General features: G+C 37.0%; 1 long non-coding RNA gene across 2 annotated transcripts; it reads left to right on the forward strand.

Moving 5' to 3' along the window:
* The first annotated feature begins 3,268 nt into the window (after nucleotides 1–3,268).
* Nucleotides 3,269–10,345, forward strand: LOC133880726 (uncharacterized). 2 transcript variants are annotated; one of them, XR_009902383.1, is made up of 4 exons: nucleotides 3,269–3,585; nucleotides 3,883–3,990; nucleotides 4,592–4,640; nucleotides 10,292–10,345. It is a non-coding gene; the product is annotated as an uncharacterized LOC133880726 (long non-coding RNA). The 2 variants fall into 2 exon arrangements; XR_009902382.1 differs by lacking the exons at nucleotides 4,592–4,640; nucleotides 10,292–10,345 and adding an exon at nucleotides 9,474–9,886.
* The last annotated feature ends 314 nt before the right edge of the window (nucleotides 10,346–10,659 follow it).

Raw genomic sequence — 10,659 nt, forward strand, 5'->3', positions numbered from 1 at the left:
TTGCATATCATTAAAATCTAAGATCTTTTGACTCATCTTTGGATTAGAGAGACTTGACATGTTTAATTTATTTAGCACAAGCACATTAGCATTGTTTTTGTGGGGTATGAGATTTGAATTAAAATTTATATGTCTTGAGATTTGTAGGATGACTTGTTGATGAAACCTTGGCTTATTGTTCAAAAAAAAAAATGCTTAGAATAATATCACCAATTTGACTTCTCATTGAGTAACCGGGCCCCTTGCCTCATTAAGCATTGGGTGTTCGCGTAAAAAGATGAGGATTTCAGTTTGGATGATTGTTTGGCTAGTTTGACTTCGTAGCCTTTTTGACTTGAGTAATTAAGCCCTTAGGGATGTTTTTACATCTAGTGCCCTAAAACCATCTGGTTTGGGAGTCATTGGCCCAACACTCGTTACATGGGTCAATTAGAAAGCTTAAAGGAGTCAAACATTGCACAGCCGACACAAAATAATAATAAATGATAATAAATGTAAGATAAGCCTTGGTTATTTGACGGAAGTCCTGCGAATTTTTGGATATATGTGCTTTGAGGAAAATCGAAACCCCATGACTAGATGTTATTCACACCTTACACGTTTGAACATGTGTTGTCTCAATTTTCCATCTATGAGTTGATCGATTTTTGATAACATGATAATGTGATATTCATTTTGTTAAACATGCTCATGATGTGTGAACCATGTGTTTGAATGATGATTTTCGCTCAATTGATAATACAGCATTTCAATGTTTGTGGGTACCATTTCTGGCAAATCCTCACGAGACTTCACTCGTCCACTAGGGAGTCCTAGGGGTTTAAAAGGCTTGTTGCATATGCTAAATGCAATCGTTTCTCCCACGAAAGAGGACTTATGTTTCATGCTTTAATTTTGTTTTCCATTTTGTTTTTGCTAAGGGACTAGCAAAATGTGAGTTTGGGGGTATTTGATGAGTGCCAAATATTGTATATTTGGACCCCTTGATTTGCACTAGTTAGACCTTTAGCCTTGTTATTTTCTAATGTTTTGGTTAGTTTTTGTGTTTTCTGTTTCTGTAGGACAATAAGAGAGGAATGGCAAATTTCATAAAGAAATGACTGGAAATTCGGAGATCCTGAAAAGTCGATCGATCGAACTTAATATTCGATCGATCGAAACTTTGCCCGAAGTCGATCGATCGAAATAAAAGTCGATCGATCGAAATTTCCCAGAAACTACTTTTGCAGAGCGCGCCAGAACGCCCAATCAGAAGCCAAAAAGCAGTCCTCTCTCTGATTTTCGCTGCAGAACACGCTGGTTTCGTGTTTGTGGTTGTCTCTAGCAGCAGAGGAACCCTAGAGGAGGGTAGATGAGCCATTTCTTGCCCTAGCTCTCTTCTATAAAAGCCATAGCCATGCCTCCTTGTTGGAGAGAGTAGAAGAGGAGAGAATAGAGCAGAAAATCAGTAGATAGGTTTAATTTCGTGCATCTTGTAGTGTATTTTAGTAGTTTTATTTTCAGATTCTTTCTCTTTGTAGAGTTTTTCTTTCATTTCCATGGTTGTTCATCATTTTCTTGTGGTGTTCTTAGTCATGGAAGGCTAGTAACCTCAACTAGGGTTGAGGATGAAACATTTCCATTGATGACACTCACAATCTTGCTGTACCACTTGCACATTTAATGATATATCATATTAGTTGTTCAAGTTCCATTCATTTAAAGCTTTATCTTTTGCAATGAATGTGGTTAGTGGTGGATAGAGGACATTTTATGTGTTTCAACCGACAAATACATTGTTTTATCGGTTTGAATGATGATATCCATTGTGATTGAATGATACATTGGATGTTTTGATTTCAATTGGTACTCTTTGTGATTTGATAATGTGTTGGATTCATTTAATGGTTCTTGGGTTTATGGTTAAGAGACTTGAATAACACCTTAAGCTTAATGTTCTTTGGGTGTTCAAGTGGAAACCAAGAGTGTGAGTTGTAGGATTTGGTTTGGTGGATTCCTTAACCTTAGTTCCTTTTAATTTGCATATTTCATTCCATCTCTTTTATTTAGTCTTTTGTTCTTGAATCAATTCTCAAACCTTTGGAACTAGGTTAAAATGAGGTTGATTAAGCAAGACACCAATATTTGACCATTTCCCTGTGGATTCGACCTCGCACTTGCACACACTATATTGCAAACGATTTGTGCGCTTGCGAGTACTATTTAAAACACACATCATAGCCCTCATGCGCACCTAGGAGCAGAGAACTCCCAGGTGCGTGGGAGCCACGCGCCGATCACTGAAGACCAACACGATCGGAGGTTGCGGTGGCAAGGGCGGAGGACGACAGGGAACGCTGCTGGGGGGTGCGTGTCAATCAAAAGTCGGCGGAGAAGTGCAATTCTTGCTTCCAAAATCAAAGAAAAAAAGTGAAAAAAAAACTGGCCAAAAATCATCCTGTCGACCACATGTTGGCTCGGCCACTCCCCCATAGAAGACATCTTAAGATGAACAATCATGCAAATAACAAGCCACCATAGCCCAAAAAGGCTAGGGGAAGGTCAACCACTACCGGATCTAGTCGAGGGAAACGAAAGCTGAACAACCCTAGAGATTGGGAGAAAAACTAACCCCATTAGACTAAACCAGGGGGAACAAAATACACCTTGACTCACGAGGAGGTAGAGAGAAATCACCATCGGGAGGGGGAGGCGCCCCTCCCAGTGAAAACCATTGGATTATTGTGCACAATATATGTTATATACTAAATATTAATAACTAATTAATATGTTAATTAGCTAATTTAACTCTTCCTTGATTACTATTAATAAATTGAGTAAAAATTAAAAACAGTTGGAATCGTTTTTGGGAGAAACCGACTACAAAACTAAAGCTGATGCTGCAGGCACAGCAACAAGGTAAATTAGTCTTATTAACTACCTTGAAATTTCATTTCAGCATTTTTTGTTCTCACTATCTTCTATGCAGTTAAATAATGTCTCTACCAAATCATTAGATTAGAAATCTTCAACTGAATGCAATTGTCCCAACAACGATACAGTAGCCTAACTATTTCACCAAGTTTTGATTTACTCTGTTTTATAACTTTTATTTTGCTGTGCTTTTATTTTTTTCTTGCTATTATCAGGTATTACCAATGATTTTTTTTTTTTAAATATTTTTTTTTTAATTTAAAATCATTTTAGAGTCTTTACAACAACTAAAAAAATAATAATTTTATTTTTTTTAATTTTATTTTGAACCGTTTTAACACGGAAACGGCTCAAATTTCGTATCCCACGCGCACGCCCCATTATTTTGTCAAAATTTTTCGAACCCTTTTTTTCTTTTTTCTTCTTTTCTCTTCCTTTCTCCCGTGGCCTTTCTTCCTTCTTTCTTGTTCTTCTTTTCTTTTCGTCCCAACCGAGAGAGAGATTAGAGAGAGACCGAGAGAGAAAGAAAGAGAGACCGAGAGAGATGGAGAGAAATAGAGAGCTTGAGAGAAGAGGCGTGCAGTGGGTCACGGCCCAACGCCAGTGAGGCCGAAAAGCTTGGAGTTCCGGCATTTTCTCGGTACCCAAACAGTAGAAAGTCCATTTTTTTGGGTAAGTATAATTTTTAGGCTTGATTTCTTGATTTTTGTTTTGATTTGGGTTGTTTTGTGAAGATTTTCGTTATACCCACTTATTCCGGTTCTATAATGGTAAAAACCAACCACCAAAACAGGTATATATTTTGTTTTATGCTTTCATTTTTTTTTTTCTCCAAGTTTTCCTGGTAACCAATCAGAGATTAACGTGTTTTGTTTCTGAACTATACTTCATTTTCATACGTATTCGTCAGTACCATAATGGATTTTCTTGTTTCTTGGAATTTTCTGTGAGTTGGAATTGATCTTCCAGCAATTGAAGTCCGATTTGAGCACCTAAACGTTGAAGCAGAAGTTCATGTAGGAGCCAGGAGGCAGAGCCTTGCCTTCCTTCTTTAACTTCATTATAAACATCCTAGAGGTAACCATCTGCAAAATATACAACATAAGTTAGTGATAAATTTTATTAATTTCTTGAAGTGAGAAAATACGCTCAGCTGTTATCTTGAATTGGATTCTTAATTTCTGGGAAATCTGTATCAAATTTCTAATTTGATGGATATTAAAGGTGACAAGCCAATTTTCCATAGAGTTCTGTACATGGAAAATAGTTATTGGGATTTAAGAAGGATTTAAAATGAGATTGTACATGCATTTGCATGGTTGGGCATTTTATATGCATATGGATTTGCCCATAGAGATGGATCTGACACAATGTTAGTTGTTTGTTTGTTAGTAATTCATCTCTATGTGAATGTAATCACATCTGGTTTTAAGCTGAAACATAATTATTACACGTACAGTCAAACTTCAATGGTTGTTCTTTACATATCTTTAACTAGAACTTATCTGCGTACTTCATTTCTACCCAAATACTACAACAGGATATTTGAAATCAACAGTTTTGACTGTTAAGTTCGATATGCAGTTTAATGGTAGCTTCATGTTTTGGAACTGGATAGCTGACTATTACTCTTGCAGTGGTCATGGTTCATTCACTCAGAATTATTTTGTCTTTGCAGATGTATGAAATGTAATGGCAAGGGAAAGATATATGCTCTGCCTATAAAGGTCAATGTTTTGTATTCATCATAGGTTTCGGTATACAATCTCAGAATATTTGTCTTCCGTAATTTTATTGAGTTCTATGGCGGCATCTGGTAAATCGAAGCTCATAGATGGAGAGACATTTTTATAACTACGTGGAGAATTTGTCTGTTGATAACTGAACTTAATTAGTTGCTCATTTCCATAGAGTTGAATGCTTAACTTAAGAGTTGATTAACTTACATGGTTAGAAATATAGAATCATTTGAAAGTATTTATAACCTGATTCCCCAAAAAAAAAAAAAAAAATGATTATAGAAAAAATCATGACTAATGATACATACTAGCTACACCCCTGTTCTACTAAGGTGATGTGTTGAGAATTGGGCTGGGTTAATACACAAGTATTGACATGTGATAGGAATTGGGCTGATCAGATTGGCCCACTATTCAAAACAGGCCAGCAAGGCCCATAATTGAAGCCCAAAACCCAGGATTGACCCGGGTTTATTCTTTTCCAAAGAGGGATAGGGAACAGTTTGTTTGTGATAATATAAAGATAGACTTGAGAATGTTGTAAGGTTTTAAGAACACTAAGATGTTTTCTTCTAATAATTTAGAGCAGGGATTATTCTACTGGATATATTATTTTATTTTAAGGCTAAAGCTTCATACAATGGAAAAATAAAGATGAAGACAATGGAAATAAGAGGAAAATTATTTTGAACAGATACAAAAATAAGCACCTGAATTTTAGTCCAGAAAAATAAGTGTGAAAACCTGGAAGAAAGGAACCAGCTGAAGAGCATTATCCTACAATTGGGTTGGAAAGCAAAAGCCAAAAAAATAAATAAAAAAAGTACTCAAAACTAAACTTCAAAGAAAGCTTCCTCAAATGTGGTTGAACGAACATAGTTGGGCTAGAAACTCACAATGCGAATAATCTTGAGCAATCTGCATCACTTTTGATTAGATCATTTAGATTTGACACAACAACATCAGTTATTTCCAATGCCTTTAACCTGTTTCATCTAGAATTTTCTGATATACATAATATCTACTTCTAGATTCACTAACGAAACCTTCTTCTATTAAGTCAATTGAAAACTAGGAATTCATACATATGACAAGAAGGAAAAAAATCCCAAGTCTCCTGCAGGACAAACAAACACTCCATTCTTCAATGTCATATGGTATTGATATGTTTTCATATAAAACTGTTCCCAATCAACAACTAGAGATAAGCGAACCAATATATAAACTCATCTATTTGTTCTCCAGCACACCTCAATATAACAAATGGAAGCCTTGACCAAACGGCTAGACTCTGCCTAGCCCCAGCAGAGCCATTAAATGGGCTCGGCGCTGAGAATATGGTAATTCTCGGATTGACCGGATCGCCAAGAGCTCTGTAATTAAGTTTGGGCACTTTGATCCAATCCCTGATGGAAGGTGACCTCTGAGTAGCATAGAGAGAGAGAGAGAGAGAGAGAGAGAGAGAGAGTAATTAACACAAACCCAGATAGCCAAATTGACCATAGCCCAGCGTCATGTGCTTAGCAAAAATGCATATGAATCAAAAACAGACAAACAAAGAGTAGGATAACAGGAAGGCATCGTAAGAAAGTGGAATATTGAAGAAGTTGGACAAAAATTTGTAACAGAAAGAACTGAAAACAGAGAGGATCTTGACTATAAGCTAATAAAAAATTAGACCTGGAAGATAAAACCAAAGTGGGCTGGAAACTCACAGCTAGAGTGCTGGGAGCTGGGGTGGAGGAGGTGCTGGACGCGGGGCTATAAGAGAGAGAGGAGAAAAAATTGAGGAGGGCGCGGGGCTGATCTGTATATTCCGCGCCCTCCCCAAATTAAGAGGAGTGATGTCGTTTGGTGGTCCAAATGAGTCACTTTAATGTCGTTTGGACTCGTTTGAGCAATAAACATCATTTTTTTTTTTATAAAAATATTACTTCTTTTCCATTCAAAAGACAATAATTTTTTTTTCTCGTAATGTCGTTTATAAAAAAACATTTGTTTGCATCGTTCCAAACTAAAACGACACAAATTAATTGAGATAATAGAATAGATTAAATGGATTACTGGAATCAAAATTACAAAGGAATTACAATAATAGTTTCACCTATTTCGAGAAGCTACTCTCCTAAAGCAAATAAAACAAACTCCACAATTCAGTTGATATGTCCTCTAATGCTTGTTCTTTCTACAAAGACATATACTGTAACACCCGGTGAATTTTTTGGGGTGACTAAGAATACTTTGATATAAATTTTGGTATTAAATTAGATCAAATATATTTAAAATATATATTTTTATGTCTAATTTTATGCTTTTCGTTTAATCTGAGAAGTGAACAGATTGAACTAGGTTCAAAGATAAATTAATTTTGGAGCATTGAGAGTTTTTTTAAGAATTGTAACATATAATATAATATAATATTATATATTTAGAGTTATCACTAGTATTCACGTGAACACAAGAGCATTCTAGCACACACTTGTTTTACATGTGATGATCAATTTTCACCCCATTGGTCCTCTCGACCCTCTCCAGAGAAACCTCCCCAGGAAAAGTTGCTTGCCGGGGGCCTCCCTCCCTCCCTACTTCTTGTGTCCCTTAGTCTTCTTGGACCAATGTGTCTTTTGTTTCCTCCCTGAGTTTTCTCAGTGGAGGCTAGATTTCTCCCAGCCTTTAGGGCTATGAAGCTTTTGTTCCCCCAGTAGATCCAGTGGTGGCTGGCTTTCCCCTAGCCTCTTGAGGCTATGGTGGCTTGTATTTGTGTTGTTTTTTCTTTTTTCTTTTGTCTCAGACAGTAAAACTAAAAGCAAGGTGTCCAGCTTGGGGAAGTGGCGGCCGTTTGTGTCTTCTAACGATGGTTTTGGCCTATTTACTTCAACTATTTTCTTCGATTTTTCGGAGCTAGATCTACTCAACCCCTTTGCTTTTTTCAAGACACGCGCTCCTTAGTCGCGTTTTCCGTCGTCGTCCGCCCCCGCTGTCGGATGCACGAGTCACGCCGATCGTCGGAGTCCGGTTTGTGGCTTGCACGCGCCAAAGAGGCCTTTGCTCTTTTGGCTCTCATGATGGCCACGCTCCGCCTTTTTTTAGCCGTGCTCGTTGGGGACTGGGGCTACGGTGGCTAATCTACGGCTGGGTGGTGCTGATGACGGCGCGTATCTTTCACGTGCCGCCATCTCCAGTGAAATACACCCCTGCGTCTTCTGTGGGTTGCTTTGTTTTTTTTTTTTTTTGGTTTTTTGCTTTGTGTTGCTGTGTATTCTCTTGTATCTCCTGTACAGGCTGTCTGTGTATTACTCAGATTTTATTAGAATTTTTATTGGCTAGATGCTAGATCGGCTCTCTTTTATTTGAGAGTGAGCGTTAATGTAAGAAAGGCTCGAATGTAATTCTAGTAGGATTTGATGTTTTTGCTTAGGCAGCTGTTTTTTAAGTCAGATCCTTCTGACTTAGAGTGTAAGGAGGTCCTATCCCTTTATTTCTCATAATGTATGATTTGCAGAATTTATAATAGCACATGCTATTTGTTCAAAAAATAAATAAATAAAAAAAAGCACACTTGTTTTTCTTTTTGTTTTTGTTTTTGTTTTTTTTAAGAGCTCGGTGACTCGACGTCTAAGTGACTTGACTCTAGAGGTTTTGTTTTGTGCACTATAACACTCACGAACGCAGTAACTTCACCGCATGATACACGGACTCCTACCAAAAAGAATTAGTCATGTACCTTCACCACATGATACACAACTTTCATAATAAGCCACGTAGATAAAGCTAGCGTCGAGTCATAGACCGCCTTACTTTTAACATAACAGTAAATATAAGAGGAGACAATCACCTTCTTCTTTGAGGTATTCAGGCCGTATGAGGTAAAGATAATTCATAAGTTTAAAGGGATATAAAAAGCTCTTCTATTTCATAGAGTCTAATTTCTTGCTCTCCTTTATAGATGTCACTTTGGGTCCAAACCTTTCACGTAAAAACCTCAAGATTTTTCTAACAATCTGATTGTCAAGAGTTTTCTTCCCTTGATTGAAACTAGAATTAACAATGTCATTCAACTAAGTATAGAACTCATCAGATTGGGTTAATATCCAAACAATTATAGCTTTAAGTCACAATAACATCATTTTCAAACATGCTTTTAAAAATGTCTCTCACTTTTAAATTTTAAACATTTATTCTTTAATTTTTTCGCGTTTTTGAATTGGATCATTCTATTAATTTTTCATCAAATTTTGATAATTCTGTTTGGCTGAGTCACCGGTTGTCCACATAAACATCGACAATTTAGATTAAAAACAACATTGTTTTAATGTTGCCTTTAAAAAATATTATTTTATTATTATATTATAAAATTAAAAAATTTAAATTTTATTTTTTATTTTTTAAAAAATAAAAATAAAAAAAGCAGGGATTTGGGGCCACCCCTTGGGGAGGGGGTGACCTGCGAGCCACCCCAGCCCCACCTATGAGGTGGCTCGCCACCTCCCCCATGGGCCGGGGGTGGCGGCCACCCAGCCCCATGGTTGAAGCACAATAAAGTTTTCGGATTTTGAGTCGCGGAGGTAAGATTTCATGGTTTCTATTCTTTCATTTCTGGTATTGAATGCGCGCGGGGAGTGCTTGGAATTTTAGGCATTTCTTGAGGTCTTTAGGATATGGAGTTTATTTGTTTTGATTTGGGGTTTGTTTAATTGGGCTATATTTGCAGATTTAGAGTATTTGGTTTTGTTGGGTCTTTGTTATTTGTTCCAAATATTGTTGTACACGGCGAGAGAAAAAATGTCGATTTTGTTGGGTCTTTGATTCTGGCCATTGTAGACGCTTACCCTTACATTGCAATGGATACCGAGTTTCCGGGAATCGTCCTCCGTCCGGTAGGGAATTTCATGAGCTTTTATGGGTTCGAAATCCGAATACCCTTTTGGTCATTCAGCTTCCTCATTCACGGGTTTTCCGTGTTCTGTCTCGGTGAGTATTTTTGGTTTTGGTTATTCTCAGATTACCTTGTATTGTGGAGAGGAAGAAAATCAGTGGCTGTACCAAAGGTGATAGCTTTTCTGTATGGAAGATCTGGCTGTACCAAAGGTGATAGCTTTTCTTGAAAACTGATGAAGAACTGGCCCTTACACGCTGGCCGGGATAGTAAGGAAAATGAACATCTTCAAGGATATTCTTCGAAATTTGTTTTAGACGCAGTGGCTCAGCTTTTGGAACTTTACACACAGAACCATCATCAATTCTACCTCGCCAAGGACCAAGGACCACATAGTCACCCACAGTGAATCCAAGCCTGAAAACAGAGGGGATCGTGACTATAAGCTAACAAAAAAAATCAGACCTGCAAGATAAAACCAAAGTGGGCTGGAAACTCAAAGCTGGAATAGATTAAATGGATTACAGGAATCAAAATTACAAAATTAGTTTCACCTATTTTGAGAAGCTACTCTCCTAAAGGAAATAAAACAAACTCCACAATTCAGTTGATATGTCCTCAGAACTTTTTTTTTTTGATAAGTAATATGTCCTCAGAACTTCAGCAAAGAGCTTAGTTTTGGCATCTAGATCTGATAATTATTATGGGTGTTTGATATTCTTAGAAGCTAACGCTTTTTAATGCTGTAATTTTGTTTGTTTAGGTAAGGAAGAGCTTTGGGTAGAGTTTTCTTCATTGTGCAGTGGCTCCCTAAAGGTACATTTTTTTTTTCTCCATATCTATATATATAATTCTCTTTCATTGTTGAGTTATGCATGTGTTGGTGGGTTTCTAATGTGGATGAGATTCAAGTTGTGGGATTCTGTTTTTTGCCATTATAAAAAAATTTATGTTTGTGTTATTTTATGTGTTATGTTCTACCTCCCGAGTGCAAATAGGTGTGTGTTTGTCGTCTTCAATCATGCCCACAAGCCCATATGATATGTTATGGACATATACCATAATTTGTATGCTTTCTCTGTAAAATTGGTGTACGTGGTGCTTCATGATTTCCTGTTATATTTGAATTTT

This window comes from Alnus glutinosa, chromosome 10, assembly GCF_958979055.1.
Source record: "Alnus glutinosa chromosome 10, dhAlnGlut1.1, whole genome shotgun sequence".
Classification (NCBI taxonomy): domain Eukaryota; kingdom Viridiplantae; phylum Streptophyta; class Magnoliopsida; order Fagales; family Betulaceae; genus Alnus; species Alnus glutinosa.